Genomic DNA, 19,994 nt, shown 5'->3' on the forward strand with positions numbered 1-19,994 from the left:
CACCGGAACAGCATCCTGTTGTCCCCAGGCCTCGCCCTCTCCAAACTCGTGCTTAACCTCGAACATTTGGACAGTCGAAGATTCCAGACGATCCCAAGCTAATTGAGTCTGAAATTCCAACTTGGCAGAGGGCATGTCAGTTTGTGGTTTCCTCTCCTGGATTGTCTGGTCCGTAAACCAGGTCGGAGGGGAGAATATTTCTTTGCGTTGGTGGCTTTCTGGACTGAGGGATGAGCCCCCTCTCTCGTCAGGCCCAGAACTTGCTGACTGATGTAGGCACACTTTGGGAGAAATGAAGAATTTCCTCCAGGGTTAAAGAAAGTTAATTTCAGATGGCACCTGTGGTCAGCCCGTGACGTGTTTACTGAGGGGACAGTGGTCCCCACTGCCCGCTGGAGCTGGACTGAGCCGGGCTGGGCATCAAGGGGTCCACTGGCTCCCCAGCCGAAGGGGAGGTACAGCCGACTGATGTCACGAGCGGGTCTTCAGGGAGAGCGGGCAATTCTCAGTCTCTTTTATGACAGACTGGACTCACAGGGGGTCTCATCAACTGTCAGGGATTTGGGTCACGAAGAAAAAGGGCATCCCTGGAGTAAAAAAGGAACGGCCACCCACTGTGTAGAAGCAGGAACTCCACCAGCTCGCAGACCTGTTTTGAGATCCGTTTCTGCCACCTCCTGGCTCTGACACCTGGGAGAGGTCACTTAACTGCTCTGTGCCTCAGTTTCCCCCACTGTAAATTGGGGATCATGGAAGGGCTTTCCTCATAGGGGTGTTATTGTGTGGCTTACATGAAATCACATGTGGCTCAGAGTCGGGGCTGAAAACCAAAATGTGGCCCTGGAGCGAGGGGGCTGGCTGCGGGGATGGAGGAGCGGTAGGGACTGGAAGTCCTGAGTCACGAGAGGCTGGGAAACGCCAGGTGTGGACCGTACCAGGGGCGTAGCTCGGCCCAGGCTGCCCGTCCATCTCCTGCGTTGGCCTGAAAACTTGGCAGGGCCAAGGTGGGGACCTTGGGCCACCAGCCTCTCTGTTCCTGGGGTGAGTAGGGCCTGTCTGGCGTAAATGGGCCTTTCTTTTTCTGTTTTAACCTCTCCTCCCGTGAAAAGCCTCAGACGTGAAGGAAATCAGAGAAACAGGGTCTGGGGAAGGGAGGGCAGCTTCCGGAGCCTGCCTGGGTGAGGGCCCCCCCATCGCTGGTTCCTGGGGGGCCTGGGGGTGGTTCACGGGGTTGGGACCCTGGGCCTCCTCCTGCCCGCTGGGCTGGCCCCTACTCCAGCTTTCTGCTCGCTCCTCCTTCTCAGCCCTCTCGCAGCTCTGGCGTCTCACGTTTTCCAGGAGGCTGGGGAGCCAGCACCCCGTCCCCCTCCCTCCTTCCTCCTTCGAGAGCCTTCTGTGTTGTTTCCACTGCCTGTTTTCACTTGCAGAGTCCAGGCTGGGCTTCTGCCCAGACCTTCCCGCCACCAAGATTGTCTTCTGGGGCTGGTCACTCTGGACGGATCCCGGCAGACTCATTAGAGATGTGCGAGGTGGGGCAAACGGTCCCATATGACCGCCGAGGAGACCGAGGCCCAGAGAGAGGATGCGTGCGCACGCGCTCCTTCGTCCTCTAACCCAGGACGCCTTCGTTGCCAGTCTCCCTCTGTCTGTGAAATGCACCTGCCTCCGGTGGTGTGAGCCCTTTGCCCGCTGTGGGGCCCTAAGCGTCATGACTCAGTTTGGAGTCACAGACCTCAGTTCGAATCCTGAGTCCCTTAGTGACCAGCTGGATGATCTCAGGTCGGCTTCTCTCTCTCGGCCTCAGTTTCCCCACTTGTAAATGAGAGCACTGACAGGATCTGTCCTGAGTAGTGTGGTGAGGGTTAAATGAGATAATCCACTTAAAAGTTTTGGCAGTGGACCCCATGCTCAGGAGGTCCCTGTAAAGTGGGCGTGCCTTAGGCTTCTGGGCACTTAAAAAGAGAGGGGGTGCATGCGAGGCCCTCGGTAAATACTTTCTGACGTGAGACTGGATTCTTTAATTGCCCCCTCTTGCTCCAACCCTCAGCCTGTTGGCAGCCATGTTTTCCTGTCCAAGATAAGGCTCAGAGACTGAGGATCAGAGAGGTTCGTTGGCTGCCTAAGGCCGCACAGCTCGTAACAATAGGAGACAGGCTCCTATAGTTGCCTGTACTCCAGAAGGCCCCTTCTCCAGAGCCCACTTACTCTCCCCATCTGTGATTTCCAGGCCTTTCCACTTTACCTACGCCACAGACCCTCCTTACTCCAGTTAGGGCCACCTCTTATATCTTTGCTAGCTCGATCAAGACTTATTAGTCTCATGCCCCATTCCCTCAAAAGCCCATTGTCATCCAGATGTCCAGTTGAAAACCAAAGCAATCAACTCTTTCACACTGAGGTGGTTGCAGCTGACGACAGCTTGCAGGAGTCGGGGTTGGTGAGCCTGGTGGCTTAAGCCAGCAGAATGTCCATGATGGTGGACGCTCTGTGGACACAAGGTGAGAGGAGCTTTTGGCCAGGCACCTTCCTGGTGGTAAATGAGCAGCAGCGTCCCCAGTGCAAGGACCCGAGGACAGGAAGTCACTGAGTCAATTCCCGAAGAGAAGTGTGTAGCTCCAACTTGTTCACACTTTCACCAGGCCTCTCTGTCCCTCCCTTTTCTGGTAGGTGGAGTGGCTGGAAATGGGCAGACTTTTTTTTTTTTACGTGAAAAAGCTGCGTGTCAGCAGAGCTCAGAGAAACAGGGCGAGCCTGGGAGGCTGTGGGGCAAGTGATGCAATCCTGGCACACCCTGTGTCTACACTGCCCTCGCGCTGGACTCCCACTTTCTGACAGAGCCCGTGGGCAGAGCCGGTTCCTCTGGCTGTGTCCTGTGTCCTGGATGAAGAGTCTGGGGTCCATGTCACCCTCTGCTGAGCTGGTAAAAGCATCTCCTCACTCCCGGGCGTGCCCTCCTTCCTGGAGCGGGCGGTGGAGCCGGTGCTGGGAGAGGAGGGGCCGGTGCCACCAGGCTGGGGATTGGTGTGGGGCGGAGCACGTTTGTCACCGTGTGTTTGAAGAGGCAGGACCGCGTGGCAGCCGAAGCTTCTAGAACCGGACCGCTTGGCTTCAATTTCCTCGACTTCCTAGCTGTGCGTCCTTGGTTTCCTCGTCTGGAAGGTGGGGTGGGAACGACATTGCCTCACGGGGTTTTGGGGTGGGGGCAGGAGACATGGATCTGGGGGAGACCACATTTTACTTTATTGTTTGTCTTTGTTTTTTTGGTATTTGCGACAGCCAGTTGTTGAAAGGAGAGAAGTGGAATTGGGGAAGTTGGAAGTGGGAGTCTGCGGAGGGGACGCGCTGAGCTGGGGGCCCGGCGCTCAGATGCACGGCATCCACTGTTTGTCGCTCGCCGTCCGCGTCCCCGGGCATGGGGCGGGTTACTGAGAAGCGCTGCCGCTCTCTGCTTCTCACCGTGCGGCTTCGTGCAAGGTGCTTCATCTCATCGAGAGGCGCGCTCGTGAAAACTGGGCGTGCATCAGTGCCCTCTTGAGTGGTTGAGGGTGTTGGGGTGAAGTCAGGTTCGCCCCTGGCCAGGGGCAGGGATGTTTCCGGAACCATCGGAAAGGCCTCTCTGGGCATCACCTGGCTTCCCCAGGGGTGGTGGTGGCCAGCCTGCATCTCCCCTAGGATGACACATGGAAAATGCTGGGGCATCATGAGTCGCCTTCCTCAAGGGTCTGCAAAGCTCTGGGGTTCTGTGTTGTCGCCCCAGACCTGGGGCGCAGAGCAAGGTCACTGTGAGGAGCAGGGTCAAGGGCTGGCTGCCTGGCCCTTGTCGTCTCAGTGTGACCCCTCTTGCCCGTCTCCCTCCTCCCTCCTGCTCTTCCCTCCTCCCTGCCTTCTTCTGCAGCCAGTGCCCTGAGCCTTCCAGAGGCTGAGTGGAGCATCTTTGGGCAAAACGAACGGTTTACCTGTCTCCAGGGGAGGGGTCCGCGAGGCCCCAGGTGCCGGCTGGGTTCTTGGTGGTTCTTTCCCCCGGCTGTGGTCAGGGGCGATGCTGTGGAAGGAGGCGGGTCTCGGCTGTCCAGAAAACCTGCCCGGGTGCCCACACCCCTGCGCCTGGGGCATCCTGGGTGCTCCGAAAACCGTAGTGAGGGAACGGACAGAGGAGCCCCGACAGCAGAGGGCGCCCCTCGTGCTTTGAGGAACAGGATCCGGGCAACGTCTGGAGCCCCCTCCTTCCCTCAGAGAAAACCGAACCCTCACTCAAGTTATTTTGAGGTCCTGTGCTTTATTTTTAAAACACGTAAAATTATTTGGAGGGCATAGGCTTTGTTTAAAAAAAAATAAACGCACAGGAATTTTGTGGTGCCATAATATTCCCGTACATTTAAAGACAAAAACTGTAGCCCTCAGAAATCTTTGGCCCTTGTCTGTGCTCTGGATTCCTGTCTCTGTGGCTCATTTGGAGAAACTTGCAGTAAAGAATGCATGGATGGTCAGGCCTGACACGGGCGCTCATAGACGACTGAGTCCTCCTCCCCTCGCCTCTTCACTGTGTACATGAGGAAATAGAGGCACAGAAAGGTTAAGTGACTTGCCCAAGGTCACACAGCTGGTAAGCAACAGAGCCAGAGTTTGAACCCAGACAACTTTAACCACAATTGCAAAGGTGCCACTGTGGTGAGCCGTGTTCCCGGATGCTGCCCTACATCTGTGGCTGGGAAGCCAGAGCATGTTTCCTGGACAGCTGAGACCCACATCCTTTCACAGCTTCGCCCCTGATCACGGCCGGCTCCCAGAGGGAAGAAGCAGCAAGAACCCAGCCAGCACCTAGGGCCTCGAAGCCCCTTCCAGTGGGGACAGGATAGTGCTTGGTTTTGCTCAAAGATGCAAACTTTGGGGCCCCCAGCTGGAGTCCCAGAGCTCTGGTGTACGGATCCCTCAGTCTCTCTGGAGCTGGAAATCTCCCCAGTGCCTCTCATCTGAAGCACTGGCTGTGGGGCCAGCCCTCTTTCTCCAGCCAGTTCAGCTTTTGCCGCGTCGCCACCCCTGGCTCATGTGCCACTGTCTGTGAGGCAGCTGGGAGTTAGCGAGGGGCCTAGAACTCACTTCCAGAAAAGGAAACTGAGGCCCAAACATGATGTTAGAGAAAGTGGCCTGGTGCCCAGTCCTGTTTCTCTGGCTGTGCGGGTTCATGAACTCGGGCGTGGCCTGTACCCCAAGTCCTCCATGCTCGACTGGCTGGCACCTTCCAGTTCCGTGTCGTCTGGAAGATCTGGAGGCTCGGGGCTCAGAGAGGGGAAGTGGGGCATGTTCTCTGAAAGCAGGAACAGAGTTGGAACAGCATCTTCTCCTTTCCTGTTTCCCTCGGGGGACATTCAAGAACCAGGGTTTGGAGGGGAAAGACAGAGCTGCTCTCTGGGTCTCAGTTTCCCCTGATGTCGAATAGGAGATTGACAGCCCCAGCCCACTGGAATGTGTACGTGGCCAAGTTTTTGCCAGCCTACAGAGAAAGAAAAAAAGGAGAAAATGTTGACCATAGAATGAATGTTTTCGTAAAGCGAAGTGTTTTCAACCATGAGAGATGAGTCTTTGTCCTACGGATTTTGTTGGTATTAACATGTCATTTCCTTCCTGAAATGGTGGATATGGTTTTAATTTTGCAGTGTCCTTACTTGGCAAACACAGAAAGGTGAAAACTCTAGGACACTCTCAAGGCTGTTTGGGGGATGTAAGTGGTTCATGAAATCCCAAAGTTTGGAGTTCACTGAGCTCAGATGGTGTCTTGGGCTCCTTTGCACTCAGGGGGAAGCTGGGCGAGCACAGATGTGGCTGACAGGGGGCGACCAGAAAGAACCAAGAGGCTGGGCCCGGGCGGTGAAGGTTCCAGCTGCCAGAGCTGGACTGCGGAGGGGGGAATGTACCTGGTGCGTAGTGGGTGCCGACTGGGCAACAGGACAAGAGGATTCCCCTGTGAGGGCTCCATTCATGAATCAGTCAGGGCGGTGGGCAGAGAGAGGACCGGAGAAGAGAGAATGAAAAGGGGAGATGCTGATCTTGGGCAAGAAGGACACAAGGAGGCTGGTGGGAAGAGGAGCAGGAGGGGAGCCGGGAGCCTGCCTTATCTGGGAGGGAGGGCAAAGTCTTGATGAGAAGTGGGCTTTGTGGGGAGGAGCTGAGAGAGGGGCATCAGGGCGTCTGTAATGATGGGGGATACACAGGAGAGGAATGAGGAAAAGAAAGTTCTGAGAGGCTTGTATCGGGTTCAGAGCTGGATCTCTGTCTTAGGTTGGTTTCCGCAGATGCAGAGCCTGAGGCAAGGATTTGGGTGAATGTGAGGCAGGGAGGGTGTGCTCTTGGGCAGGGTGGGATTAGGGTGAGGCGAGGGAGGCAGGCTCATGAGAGTTCAGGGTTGCATCCCATCTTGAGTTAAAATGTTGATATTTTGCTCATCATGCATTTTGTGCATTAGTTTAGATTTTTAGAAAATATTGCGTTAAAATATCATCTACTTCAATTAGTGAGTTTTTGAGCACACTGTACATTTGCATTCAAGGACAGGGTGGGGCGGGGGTGGGTGAGGAGCTCAGTGAGGATGTGGTCCTGGGCAGAGACCAGCCTCATCCCGATGCCCCAGGGAGCACTGGAGCCCGTGCCATTCCCCAGGGCAGCTGGGGAGAGGCAGCTCCTGTGTGGCTGAGGGCAGTTCTCGGGAGAAGCGGGCAGCTGGGAGCCAGGAGCATCTAGCATTCTCTGCAGCTATGGGATGAGTGTCCCCCCGCTGGTAATGGGCATCAGACCCGGGCCCCAACAACATTGACCACAATCCTCTTTGTGCTGCTTTGAGAGATGGCAGTAAAAATTCAAATTATTTATAAGTGCTTTTGCTGTCGGACTGTGTTTCTTTGACTGTGACTGTGCTGGAGCTTCCAGGGCCAGGCATCTATTCTGTGATAGAATGGAGGAAGGGATGCTTTTCAGCCGGGAGGGTGTCCTGGGTGGGGTGGGTGGGCTGGGAGCAGAAACGTGGGCGGAGCCAGTGTGGCTGTGGGCATGGCCTGCGGGTGGGCTCATTTCCCTGGAGGGTGGGGCCCCGGGGAGGCAGGAAGGCCAGGGCAGAGTGTCTGTGACTGTGGCCAGGAGGAGAGGCAGAGGGAGGAGGAAGAGCTGAGAGGAGGGAGGAAGAAGAAAGTGGGCAGGAGAAGGCTTTGCCCCTGGGTGACCAGGCAGGTAGTGAGGGTCCCAGGGGTGGCCTGGCACTTTTGGCTCTTCCTAAACTGGGGAGGGAGGGTGAGGGAGCGGTGGAGTCCTGGGATCTGGGACGTTTAGTTCTGAGTCCTAGATCCCTGGAGTGGGTTGGGTTTCGTGGTGGAACTTGGGGAAAAGCACCAAAACCTTAGATGTTACAGACCTCCCAGGGCTCAGGGAGAGAGTCCCAGGGTTTCTCCCCTTTATCACACCCCCCCCCCGCCCCACTTTGGGATTTTAGGGAGACTCAGGGTCTGTATGTTCTTGCTAAAACTCTGCCTCTGCTCCACACAGTGCCTGAGTTTCCACCGTGAAAGCTTTAAATCCCAACTCCATTCGTAACATTCTGCTCCAGCCGTATTACGTGAATGTGCAAAGTTCTTGTGCATCCGAGCCTCGGCCTCTGCTGGTCACTTGGCCTGCGATGCCGGCCTGGCCAACTCCCACGTGTCCTTCAAGTTTCGCTTCCTCCAGGCAGCCTTCCCTGACTTGCCAGCTGGAGCTGATACTAAGCCCATATGTTCCCCTGGCATGCAAGCTTACTGTGTTATGATTACTCATCGTCTGTCTCCTCTGCCTGGCTTTAGGTTTCAAGGGAGTAAGAACTATATCTTTGTTTTACCAGCTCCTTGCCTGGTACCTGGCAGATAATATGGACTCAGTCAAGTTTATTGAATGTGTGAATGAGAAATATGTAATCTGTCATCAGATACTTACACCTCAGTGTGAAAGAAGCTCTGAGAGGTTTTTTACAATCACACTCCTTTTGGACTGTACCACGTTCAGGTCTAGGACAATGTCATATAATTGTGAGAATCATAATCATACTCAACAACAACAACAACAATAATAATAATAGGAATAGCAGCAGATGACTCACGGGGAACTTGCCAGAGGCCAGGCAGTGTTCTACGTGCTCTATGTTCCTTTTCTTAGTTAATCCTAATACCCACCCTATGAGGTATGTGCTGTTACTGCTGTATTTTACAGATAGGGAAACTGAGGCACAGAGAATTTAAGAAACAGAGAGGTCTCACAAGTAGTAAGTGGCAGAACTGGGATTTGAACGTGGATGGTCTGGCTCCAGAAAATTCCCCCTTCACTATCACACATTGAGGATGGCTTTGGGTTCAAGTCCTGCCTCCTCCATTTTCTAGCTGTGTGACCTTGGGTGAGAGGCTTGAAGCCTCTGAGCTTCAGTTTCCCCATCTGTGAGGTGGGGGTGGTCATCAGGGCCGCTGGGAGGCTGGAGGAAAGTGAGGGACGAGAAGGACCCAGAGGGATGACGACGGCCGTTCTCATGCTCAGCGTCACGGCGGTTTCGAGGGCCCCTGCTCGTGGCTGCAAACCGCGGGGGCCCTTGGAAACCTGCCCCGGTGGAGACGTCACCAGGGCTCCTGGCAGGAGGGTGAGGAAGCAGGGAGGAGGGAGACAAAGGCTCCTCTGTTGGCCGCTTGGGCCCGCCCTTGGGTGGCGAGTTGGGAAGATGTAAGTGCCATGGAGAGGGAGATAGGGACCCCGCCTGGGAGTGGGGTGGGCACCCAGCTGTCCGCCAGGATTTGTTCTTTGTGCGCAGTGGGTGGAAAATTACTTTGGATCCTTTCCCCGGGGGCCGGAAAGGCGAGGGCCAGTTTGTGGAGGGGAGAGCTTTCTCTACACCCCAGGAATGCGATCACTGCTTTATTTTAAAACAGAATAACAGCAGAAAGCAGCTTCAAACTGGCGGCTGCCCGGGGCTGCTCACGGCTGCCAAGCCAGCTCCAGAAAATGGCTCCTCGAGTGCTCGGCTCCGGGCCCTGAGATTGGGGACAACACCGGAAATCTGCTGGCTGGCCTGTCGCTCCCTGCTCTCTGTAGAGCCTGCCTCCTCCAGCCTGCCCGGCTTCTTCTCTGGGAACCCAGAGTGTCCAGATCTACCCTTTGGGGTTATCGAGGGGGCCTCGGGCTTAATCCTGTCTCCCTGACACCGTGGGTAGTTTCCTACATGCACAGAATTCGTTCCCAGTCTCTGATCCCCACAGTGGTGCTGCGAGCGATTGTTGTCTCCCTTTGATAAATGTGCAGACTGAGGATAACCAGTTGGAACAGCCGGGCGTGGGATGAGCATCAAGATTCTCTGACTCCCTGTGAGACCTTGGCCCAGACGCAGCCCCGGTGCTGTGGGAGCCGACAGTCTAAGGGGCTTGGAAGCATTTTCTCGATAGATTAAAACAGAGAATAGCCAGTTCAAAGGGAGGGCTTAAAACTTGTTTGCTCATCATAGAAGATAAGGGCTTGAGAGCCCCAGGTGCTATTAAGAATAAGTGGGAGATGATACACACAGAAAATGACTGATTGCCACATTGTAACACATACGTAATGATAAGTTGTAACAGTGAGAGATGGGAAACAAGCTAAGTGCCCATCCCCAGGGGACTGATTAAATAAATGATGACAAATCCAATGGTGGAATACTACGCAGCTGTCAAAAAGGACAGATGCTTTTGACACACTGATGTGAAATCATCTCCAAGATATTTGGTTAGGTAAGAAAGACAAGTTGCAAAAGAGTGTGTATAGTATACTACCTTTTATGCAAAACAGGAGAGAAATGAGAATCTACATTTGTATTTGCCTAAGGACACTCTGGAATGAGACATGAAAAGCTAATAAAAATTGATGGGCGCCGTGGGGACTGGGGGCCGGTGGCAGGGTAGGAGTAAGCATTTACATTCTAACCTTTTTCTAATTGTAGGAGGTTTCGAACATCACCCATTAGATGGAGTTGTGTTGCCCAGTCAAAACTTTAAATTAAAAGAGGCAAATTAGAATTGTGAATGGATGCCCATTAGGCTAAAAGTAAGTGTTGCTATGAAGTGTGATTATAAGCTCTAAGGTCCACCGCTTCCATCGCCATTATCTCCTTGACCATCACACGAACACATTAGGGATTTTAAACTTAGTTCTGCCCGACTTCAGCTCCTTGATGTCACAAGGGGAAGATCTGAACCTCTGGCCCATCTGAACCCAGCCTGAGAAGGTCCTGCTGAGCCTCACGCAGCGCCCGCTCCTCCCTCCAGAGGCCAAGGGATGTGCTCCTGGTGGCCCCCTGTGGCCGTGGGTGGTCAACTGACTCTCACAGTGGACTTACCATCTCATCCCAAGAGAACCCTTGAACGCTCCGTGAGGTGAGGTGACTATAGGAAAGGAATGTGGGCTCGTGGGCTCACTTTGGAGAGATGTTTCAGAGACGATAATGACTGGAGACCCAGGCTGAATTGAGAAAACATGCTGCTAGGGCTTTCAGCCAGCCTCTTCTCTGCCAGGGTGCCCAGACTCTGCCCCCACCCCAGCACCAGACAGGCTGTGTATTAAATATACTTACCGTTTCCTGTTAAAATTAACCAGAGACACTGACGAGCCCCCATCGCGTATTGTGGCCACCAACTGCCCTGTGGCTGTAACTTTCCATCCCAAGGCGACGCCCCTCCCATTTCTGCTGGGCTCTCGCCTCGCCCCTAGTTCTCTGATCCTTGGGGATTTTGGAAAGACCCCAGGACTGCCCTCATAGCTCTTGGGCCTGCTGTAAATACGCGGGAAACGCCCCCATACCTCCCACTCCCAGCTGATCCTGGGCCCCACCCCTGCCCGCCCCGGGTGGGTCCGTCAGGTCTTCCTGAACCTTCTCAGGAGTCCGGCAGATAGGTCCCTTGCAGCTTCTTCCTCTTCTGCCTGTCTGTCTGTCTGTCTGTCTCTGAGTCTTTGTATTTGCTCTGGCTTTCTTTCTTCCCCACTCTTGCTGTTCTGCGGTTTCTGTACTGTCACTGCGTCTCTCTGTCCTTGTCGTCCCCATTCCTGCGTCTCGTTGTCCCCCTCCTGCCGCATTTCTCTGTCTCCTCTTCCCCCTGTGTTTCCTCCACGCCTGTCGCTCCTCGCGGCTCTGTCTACGCCGTGGTGCCACCGCCCTCTGTTCCCTCTGCCTTCTCTCTGTCCCTCTCTCTATCCCCTTCTTGGCTCCCCGGCTCCCTCCTCCCCACTGAGGTCACCGCCCCCACCAATTCCCGCCCTGCTGGGGCCTGAGGTGGGGAGGACCCTTCTCCCGACCCCCAAGAGCTGAGGGGCAGGCCCGGCTTCGTGGGCTAGTGACCGGGGCGGCCCGGGCTCAGAGGGGCCTCACTGGCTGATGTCCCGCAGTCACTGTCTCGAGATCCTTACTACTTTCTGGTAAGGGGCCTGTGCGTCCACACGCACCGGGCCCCGAAAGGTGTGCAGCTGGTCCCGCTGGGCGTTGTGAGCTTCTGGGAGGAGACACCCTGGGGCTGAGATGCAGGTAGTCTGGTTTCCAGTCCTGCTCTGCCCCTTGTCCACCCAGTGGGAACTGACACCTGGACGTCCCCTGAGGCTTCCCGGGTGCTCCCAGTGGGTGGTTATCCTTCAACAACAGAAAGCAGTTGCCAGAGTCACTCCTATTTTTCAGATGAGACAGACCAAGGCTCAGAGAGGCCAAGTCACTTGCCCAAGAGCACACAGCTCGTAGGCTGAAGTAAGCTGCCTCTGGAATCTGGGTGTTCAGGCGGAGACCAGAGGGGCCTCGGCAGGCTGCCCTTTTATCTGCGCTCTGAGCTCAGTCTCTGCGTCTGTGAAACAGAGGTGACGACAGTAGCTGTCTCTGTGCAGAACCCACGGGCATCTAAATCCTGGAAGGTTCCTGGCACAGGGGCCTGGCACGTGGCTATCTTCTTAAACAGCAACCACAGCCTCTCTGAGCCTCAGTTTCCTCATCTGCCAAATGGGGATCTAGGTGGTAGCCGCCTCACAGGGCCCAGCACAGCTCGGGGGCCCGGTCAGTGCTCCGGCCTTCTGTTCCACCAGCCCCTCTCCTGTGGGGCAGAGGAGGGTAGATCTGTGAGTGGGGAAACCTCATGATTTATTGTCCAAATGGGGACACTTTTAGAGTGAAAGTGGCACTCTTAACACATATGTTGGGACAAGAGGGATAAACCGGGCTCTAGGGTCATCTACATAGAGGTCACGAGTGTCCTTGTCGGCATCCTGTTTCCCGAGTGAGCGTGGAGGAGGGAGCATGACGACGCCCCTGGCCCATCCCCAGCTGGGAGAGAGCGAGGCTGGGTTCTAGCATTTTCCACAGAGCAGAGGGTCCTGCTTACCGCTGCTAACAGTATTGAGGCGTCAGTTCAGAGAAAGAAGTCAGGGAGAACGCCTCGATGGCCTCGCAGTTCAGGCCTGCTCCCACATATTCTAGAACTTTCTCCAGAGGAAGCCTGCACTGGATGTCTTGGCTGAAAAACGCTGTTGCTCCTTTGGTGGGGCGGCTGGGAAAAGCGGCTCCTACTGAGAGCTGCCGTTTGGGGCAGCGCCGCAGGCTTATGGGGGGCGGGGCCCCCGCATTCCAGCAGCAGGGGTTTGGAAGCCTCTCCGGAAACATCCGGAAGCTCGAGGCTGCGTCCACGGTCAGGGCGTCATTGAGGATGCTGGTCACCTCTCCACAGGGACCTCTGGAGGAAGTCCTTCTGCCCCCGGCCCTGGGAAGGCTTGTCAGTCCCCGGAGCGGGTTTGTTTTTGGCACTGGCACGTGACTGCCGGAACTGCTTCTCCTTTTCCAGACTGGGAGCCCGGGTGTCCACTGCGAGGCCCGCCCATGCTGAGTATTTAGGATGTTACTTATCGTCTGCATTTTTTCTCCCCCTCCGCCAGCCCTGGCTCCGTCCTCGGCCTCCACCCACATCTCCCTTCCTCCTTCACTCTCACTTTTCCTTTCCGTTCCCCTGAATACCTGGCCACCCCTTGCAAGATATTTTCCCCTCCCTTCTGGACCGAGCAAATAATTAAGCAAATCAACGAACCCACAAGCGAAAACATCTGGCAGCACCTCGCCCCTCTGCCCAGGGAGCGCGGTCCCAGCTGGTAGCGGCCGGCAGGCGAGGGGTTAAGAATGATGCAGTTGAAGTGAGGAAGGGGCCGCAGCCAGGGGCAGGAGGTGGCCCATTGTCCTGTGTGACTCCAGGGTGCTGAACCAGGCTTGAGAGCAGCTTGCTGGGGTTCAGTTTAGCACAAAAAGGCAGTGCTTTCTAATGACTTGTGTTTTTCTAGAAATTCTGCTGGTGGGGTGGGGGAGGAGAGAAAAACGGCAGAGCCCAGGGAGAGTTCATTTCTGATTATTTTATTTCCTTGAGGCTTGGGGGAGATCTGGCCTGTTGGTGGGCTGCAAGGAAGAGGCGACTGGAGATGAGAACAAAGGTCATTCGGGAGACGAGTAAGGACTCGGGGACTCAGGAGGGAAGGTCCCAGGCGGAGGCGACTTGCTGAAGGCCACCCCCACATGTTGCCTGGGCACGGGGTTCGCCCCTCTGCCCCCCACAGCATCCCCACACCTGGCACCGTGCGTGGCACACCGCAGACATCTGCCGAATTAATTGAGTGAAAAACACAAAGCTTGTGATTCCACAGCTGGAATTCCGACTTGATGTTTCCTGGCTCCGGAAGTCGCTCTCTTTAAACCTAACAGCCAAGGGGCGCATTTCCCGGAGCCGGGGTCTTTACATCTGTAGGGTGACCAGCCTGTCTGGGATGACGGGTCCCCCTGAAGACCCTGCATTTGTGATCTCGCGTCATTTTTACATCAACCCACTGTGCAGATGGGGAGACCGAGTCCAGGACCCAAGATTACGTGGCAAGCGTGGGGTCCCGCTGACCTGGGCGTCTGGCTTTGCTGCAGCCGCCTGAGGATTAAGCTGTCGGCTGCTCCAGGCCGCTTTCTTTTTTCTGCAACGTGAGGGTGGCAGACCCCTCGATCCTAAAGCCTGTCCAGCAATGGCTTTTAGGATTCTGGAATTTCCTCCTCTTCCAGAGGCTGTTTTTTCCGTTAGGGATGGGGCGGGTGGGGGGGGGGGGCAGCTTTCCCAGCAAGACCCGTCCTGGGCAAGTCTTGGGCTTGGCCTTGGGAAAGGTGACAGTGCCGTGCAGGGTCGAGGGGGAGGGCAGCTGGTCCCCCCCGCCCCCCTTGCCTGGGAACGGGGTGGGAGCTCATACTCCGCCGGCCTGGGTGCTGGCAGCAGCGCCAGCTCTGTCGTCATCTGCCTGGGCTGCAGCCAGGGAATTCCGAGGGCCCAGACCTGCTGAGGGCCCCAGGGCCCCTGTGCCTCGGGCTGGCAGGGTGCGGCAGGGGCATCTCCAGGCTCAGAGATCTCTCGGGGGCCTCCCTCGCTGGACAGGCCTCTGCAGCCCCCGCCTTGGATGGACCCTGGTGTGTGGTGACCGCGCGGTCCAGAGGTGGGTGAGTGGGGTCGCTGGGGGCTCTTGGAGGTGGGTTGTAGATGTGTGAGATGCTGCAGCCCCGCCAGCCCTGGGCACAGGTGGGGGCAGCAGGCGCAAGGACGCAGGGCTTTGCACTGGGGGGAGGGGTCCCCAGTGGGCAGGTCACAGAACGTCAGGGCAGTCACGGTGATCGGGGACATGGGCCCTGGTGTCAGAACAGCCGAGGTTCAAGTCCCACCTCTGTCTCTTCCTAGCTGTGGGGTCTTGCTTCTTTGTGCCTCAGTTTCCACATCTGCAAAATGGAAATAAAAACACCCACCTCGCAGCTTTGTTCTGAGTAGAGGCACTGGGTGCGCAGTTGGTACCGCATAACTGGGGGTTCATATCATCGTCCCCAGCCTCTCAGTCTCTGTCCCTCTCACCCCAGGGCTGCGCCCGGGACCCCGTGCCAGGTGAGGGCTCTGAGTCCCCACGGAGAAGCCTTGCTGGTGAGACTCAAGGAAGGCTGATGGACAGGACGGGATCCCACTTGACCGCCTGCCCAGCCTTGTAGTGACCAGGCTGTCAGCCCACCCGGGTGCTGGGAAGCACTGTGATGAGGACAGAGCAAGGCTGGGCACTGTGCATGGGGGCCAGGACCCCTGGGGCACAAGGGAGCGGGTTGGTTTGAAAGGACTTGGGCTCCAAGGTCCCCTCAGGGGCCCCTCCCATGGGAAATGGTTGAGGGCTTCCCAGGAGTCCTGCAGCCCTGTTCCAGGTCAGTGACCCCAGGTCTGACCCCCCCCGGGCTGGCCGAGGGGAACAGAGACCAGTGCTCACACCCAGGGCCCTCCCTTCCTCTCTCTGCAGCTTATCTCCACCCGTCTCCAGTTCTGAGCTGCCTTTTCCCCTTTACTTCCGTCCCCTGCCTGGAGCCCTGGGACGTCAGGATTACAGACATGCGCACGCTCACCCGACGTGCACACTTTTAGCCTTTTCTCCATCGATGGTGAGAGAACAAAGCCAGGATCTGTTCTCAGCACTTTACAAGTGTCTAGTTATTTAACCCCAGAATAGTTCTGTGTAAGAGGTGTAAGTAGTGACTTCCCCCACTTTACAGATGGGGAAACTGCGGCTCGGTGTGTAAATGATTCTCTCAGTCCCCACAGCTGGCTGAGATTAAACCCAGGCTGCCTGGCTCCTGAACTGGGGGTCCCTCCACCACCCGGCCTCGGTGACAGCCTGAGTTGGATAGGCTGGGTGTTTAGCTTTCTCCAAAAATCCTGTTTTGGCAAATAACTCGTGATAACATAATAGTAACATTTCCGGACATAAGCTGTCCTAGGCGGCTGCCCTCGGCTCTCCTACCTGTGAGGCCCCAGATTCCTCCACACTCACACCCCAACTTTCTTTTCTTTCTCTTTCCTTCTCCCCGTTTCCTGCGCTTCAAAGTCTTCCCCTCTCAGTCCAACTTGTCCATTTTTAGAGATGTGGAAACTGAGGCTTCACCAGAGAGGGAAGGTGCTCGCCTAAAGTCACACAGCGAACTGGGAATGCAACAGGAGCCCTGTTGGTCTGGTCGCTACATTTAGCCCCCAATGCTTCCCCAGGTTTGCTGGAGTGGAAGATGGAGGGGGCCGGGGGGATGAAGTTGCATCTTTGAGATGTCCCCCGCCCCGTCATTTAGCATCAACCATTCTCTCCTTCTCCTCTCTCCACACCCAGGACCCTTCCAGCCCCGCCACAAACCAGCCTGAACCAGTGGAAGGGTCTTTTGGCCGGCAGGCTCCCAGGGTCCCTGCGTGAGCTCCTGGGGCCGCGTGGGGGTGGGAGTGATGGAGAGGGGGCCCCAGGGCCGGGTGGAAGGAGATCCAGGCTTGGAGTCTTCAGGGCTCAGGTACCAGAAAGGGTGCTTTCCACGTGCGGGCTCCAAGTGAGGGTCCCGCCCCATCCGGGTGCCTCTCTCACTGTGTTATGCCAGCCAGAAGCCCTGGGGCATCTTTGCCGCCTTACCCTGCTGCCCCCCCAGGTTCAGTCCCTCCTCACGTCCCGTCGGTCCTGCCTGCTGCCATCCCCCGTCTCCACACCCAGGTCACCGCCGTGCTGTCTCCCGGCTCATGGATCCCCTCTCTCCTCCCCACGGCCCTGCTCTGCACAGAGCCCTCACTGGTCCCCGCTGCCTCAGATTAATGTGCCAGCTCTTCACCACGGCCCCACGGCCTTCCTTCCCGCCAGGCCCCATGATGCCTCCGGCCTTATCTCTCATACTCCCACCTCTCCACCCTGCCCTCCTCCTCCATTCTTGGCCACCGAGCTCCCAACTCTTCTATTCTGTCCTGCCGCCCTGCCTTCTCTCGTGCTGTCCCCTCTATGCCCTTCTACGATTTCCCCCTCAGCTGGGACTGGGCCCTTCCTCCTCCTGGCTCCTGCTGTGTTCACACAGACATCCACCACAGCACCCGGAATGCGCAGACTCCTGGGTTCGAATCCTTCTGCAGCTTCCAGGCTGGGCAACCTTGGACAAGTTACGTAACCTCTCTGAGCTTCTACTTCTTCCTTTGTAAAATGGGGCTTGGTGATAGTTCTAACCTCACGAGACTGATGGGGGGAATGAGTTAATAACATGGAAATGCCTCCCACATAGTAAGCTGTCAAATCATACGTTTATTTAACAAATTTTATGGAGCGCCTCCTAAGTGTCATGCACTATTTAAGGTCCTGGAGTAGCAATGAATAAAATGGAGCAAAGGGTCTGCCTTCAAGAAATGTCAGCTCTGATTGATGCATCTAATCTGTCCCCACCTCCTCTGTCCACCGCCCCGTGAAGGTGGGGACAGCGTCCAATTCATTTGTGCATCAAACAGCCAGGGCAAGTTCTGGCCCATAGCTCCTTTGTGAAATGAAGAAAAAGTCTCCAGTTTGGGGATTCCCTGGAGAGCCTGATTGCCCTAGAGGGTTTATTGCCCCTGAGGGAGCCCCTTCATGCAGAAATGGACATTGTAGGGTCAGGCAAACAGGTCTGCGGGGCCCTCAGTCTCGCTCTCGTGCTACCGGAGTAGCCCGGCTCCCAGATGTTGGTCTCTCCCCATCCCTGAGCTCTCTTCCTTTGGCCTTGGTCTCATCTCCATTAGATCTGCCCACGTGGTGGCAGTGCTGGTGTCCTGCAGCGCCGGGCTTCCCTCCTGAGCCCTGGCTCCAACAGTTTTAGCAAGAGTCCCAGAGAAGGCTCTCATTGGCCAGCTGGAGGCCATGTGCCCAATTCCGGAAGCAGTCATTGGTCGCTAGGGGAAGGGGGTCTTCTCATTGGCCAGGGCTGGAGCAGTGGGTGGGGTCAGCGGCTTCCAAGCCCCGCAGCCTGAGCTGGGGGGAAGGATGGCTTTGCACTAAGAAGAGGTGCTCAGGCCACTCCACAGCAGGCCACTCCTGCTCCACCAGGAGCAGGTGTAGGTTTTAGAAGGAAACTGCAGAGAGGTAGGTGAGGAGGAATAGAATAGCGGGTGAGGCACCGGCCCTGGAGCCAGAGCCCAGTCCAAATGCAGCTTCCTAACTGTGTGGCCTCAGGCAGGTTGCTTAACCCCTCTGTGCCTCAAATTCCTCGTCTGTAAAATGGGGACGATGATACCTCCTGTGTTTTTACTGTCCGGATTATATCAGTTCACGTGCGTCGAGCATTTAGAACAGTGCCTGGTGCCTTGGACACTGTCAATAAATGTTCACCACTGTTTTAGTCTGTTGAGGCTGCTGTAACAAAAATATCACAAACTGGGTGGCTTTTAAACTACAGAAATTTATTTCTCACAGTCCTGGAGGTTGGGAAATCCAAGATTGGCAGTTTTGGTGGTTGGTGAAGGCCGGCTTCCTGGTTCAGAGATGGCCGATGCCGTCTTCTTGCTGTGTCCTTACGTGGTGGGTCTGGGGAGCTCTCTGGGGTCTCTTAGAGAAGCCCTAATCCCATTTGTGAGGGCCCGCCCTCGTGACTAAGCACTTCCCCAAGGCCCCCCCTCCTCACACCGTCTCAGTGGGGAGTAGGTTCCACATATGAATTTGGGGGAACTTGAACATCAGTCCATAGCAGTTACTACCATCATTATTATGTTTCCTGCAGTTAACTGGGTGGGGGAGTTAAAAGTAGGACTCTAATGGTGGAATTCCAGGCCTGGGGACCGCCTTTCTGGAATCCGAAATCAGCACCCAGGGGTGCTCCTTCCTCTGCATTCGTGCTCCCCTCCTGGGGGTCTGCAGACGCACCTGCCCCGCACACCCGTCCCGGGATGAGCATATCCTGTGAGCTGCTGCTCTGGCTGTCCCTTGGCTTTGTCGCCTCCTGTCGCTCCCCACCCCTGCGCCGAAAGCTCCTGGGTCCCTGGGCCCAGGGATGGGGAATCAGCGTTGCCATGGCAACCAGATTTCGTCTGTGGCATCAGGGATTCTGCGGGTGGAGGGTGGGCCTCAGCCCCTGGGACTGGCCGCTGTGGGCCCCACTCCGGAGCCTGGCTTCTCCCAGGATGCCTCATCCGGGTGTCTCTGGTCCCCGTTCATTTGCTCACCCGAGCCCTTTCTCAGAGCATTCGAAGTTGTCATGGAAACGGCTCCAGAGGCAAATCTGCCTGTGTGGGCTGAGGAAAATCCCTCAAGAAAACAGGGCCATTGCCAGCCTCCCCCCACCCCCTCCCGGCTCTCTGTTGGGACCCTTGAGTCCTGCAGCCTCCGAAGACTGCCAATGCTGAGTGGACCTGGACCTGGTGGGAGGACCCTCACTCAGCCTCCCAGGCCCCTCGCTGGTCTCCTGGCTCCCGTCTCCCCTCTTCCAACACAGTCCCCGAATCAGCTGTGCAGGAGAGAGTGGGGTCATTTCAGAAAGATGGACATTCCTCTGCCTGGAAACCATCCATGGCTCCCCAGTGCCCACAGGATGAGGTCGGTGCCTGGCAAGGGTTTTGCAGTCTGAACCCCTCTTCTTTTCTCAGCCACGTCTCTTGACATCCCCCCCCCCCAACTATACTTATCACGCCTCTGTGCCTCTGCGCACACAGTTCCCTCTGCAGCTCAAATGCCACCTCCTCCAAGAAGCTTCTCCTGATTTCCTCAGCCACCTTCACTTTACTTTGTACAGAGCCAGGGTTGCAGACTCGGCAACCAACAGGGCCAGGCAGGAGCCACGGATGACCCAAGGAGGGACATTCTTCACTTGCACAAAGAAGTACGTGGGCTGCCCCGAAGGCTGAAAGGGGGAGTGACTTGGTTCTTCTTTCTCCCCCTAGATTGCTCTCATTTCTACAAGAGCAGACACCCAGGGCAAACTCTGTAATGGATTGCAGTTGACTCATTGCCACAGCACCAAGGGGGCAATAGGGAGGGGTGGGGACTGTGGAAAACCCCCTCCTGTCTGTAATGCAGGCTCAGTGTGTCCAGTTTGCTGGAAGTCTGGACTTTAGGAGACATCTCAGAGCACTGACCATGCCATAATCTGTTCCTGCACCCATCTCCCCTATCTGAGGGCCGAGACCAGGCCACTTCACTCTCTG

The 19,994-nt window shown here is 56.2% G+C and overlaps 1 protein-coding gene across 5 annotated transcripts in view; it reads left to right on the forward strand.

Moving 5' to 3' along the window:
• Positions 1-19,994, forward strand: part of CMKLR1 (chemerin chemokine-like receptor 1) — a 48,020-nt gene that overhangs the window by 9,129 nt on the left and 18,897 nt on the right. Inside the window, exon 1 of one of the 5 annotated variants that reach the window (XM_070627069.1) lies at positions 2,735-3,159. The exons of 2 other annotated variants lie outside the window; for them this stretch is intronic. The gene's annotated coding sequence lies outside the window, so the exon portion shown is untranslated. Of the gene's footprint in view, positions 1-2,734; positions 3,160-14,158; positions 14,506-19,994 lie in introns of those variants that run through there. 2 more of the 5 variants (XM_008533826.2, XM_070627068.1) reach the window with 2 other exon arrangements.

Source organism: Equus przewalskii, chromosome 7, assembly GCF_037783145.1.
Source record: "Equus przewalskii isolate Varuska chromosome 7, EquPr2, whole genome shotgun sequence".
NCBI lineage: Eukaryota > Metazoa > Chordata > Mammalia > Perissodactyla > Equidae > Equus > Equus przewalskii.